The sequence below is a fragment of the Benincasa hispida genome, chromosome 3 (assembly GCF_009727055.1).
Source record: "Benincasa hispida cultivar B227 chromosome 3, ASM972705v1, whole genome shotgun sequence".
NCBI classification, from domain to species: Eukaryota; Viridiplantae; Streptophyta; class Magnoliopsida; order Cucurbitales; family Cucurbitaceae; genus Benincasa; species Benincasa hispida.
The window spans coordinates 4,284,424-4,285,515 of record NC_052351.1 but is presented as its reverse complement, the minus strand read 5'-3'; positions in this window follow the sequence as shown (position 1 = coordinate 4,285,515).

Sequence of the window (1,092 nt, the reverse complement as noted above, 5' to 3'; positions counted from 1 at the left end):
TGAAAAATATTAGCTCCTTATTATGTATAAAAAGAAAATGTATCCAATATGGTAATGATTTGTATAATGAAAGAGACAATTTATTAGATTTGACCAAATGGTAAAAAATCAAATCGAAATTTTTAAAAGCATAAAAACCAAACTGAAACTAGATTCAAATAATTAGGGATGAAATTAATACTTGTTTGGATATTATAGTTTAGTCTATAATATTTTAGTATAAAAAAAATTAGTCTTCATTGTTTAGAATTTTCAATAGAGGCCCTTACGTTTTGATGTATTGCAATTATATTGTTTTCTATTTATCAATTTTTAGTTGACTGATAAACTTAAATTATAGAATTTGGGAGAATGAATTATATCACCCTGGGATAAAGTTATTATTACTGAATGTTAATGGTCAAAATAGAAAGAGATAAATATTAAAATGTGAGAGGCTGATTGAAATTTTTAATCAGCGGAAACTAATTATATGGACAAAATATTGTTAGAAAATCCAAATATTAAAAACATATATTTGGCCTAAATATTTTTATTTTAGGGTAATTATATAATAGGTAGCACTATTAAGACCGTTTATCTTTTGGAAATATTAGATGCCCATAATTATAAACATATGAAATTATATATGTCTGTCATCTTTAGATTACCATGTTTATTTTGTAGGAAATTTTGCATTATCGTGTTTATTTTGTAGAGAATTTTGCAGATATTTGAGAATATTTTGATAACTGTGTTTATTTCATAAGATTTATACTCGAGAATGTCTTAAATTTACATAATGTTCTAAGAATGCCTTTACCATTTATTAGTTTATAATTAATTTGAACTTATATAACATACTTGTTTGTATCGATTTGAATTTATTTAATACAATTTATATTATTTTTAAATATTATTTTTTTCTCAATAAAATAATATATCACAATCTAAGATTTCTGTAAAATAAATATTAATTCAAAATTTATCTTGCTAAAAATAATAAGAATTATGATATAACAAAAAAAAATATGATATATGTGATTGATAGCATTTATTCTAATCGCATAATATATATATATATATATATATATATATATATATATATTAAAA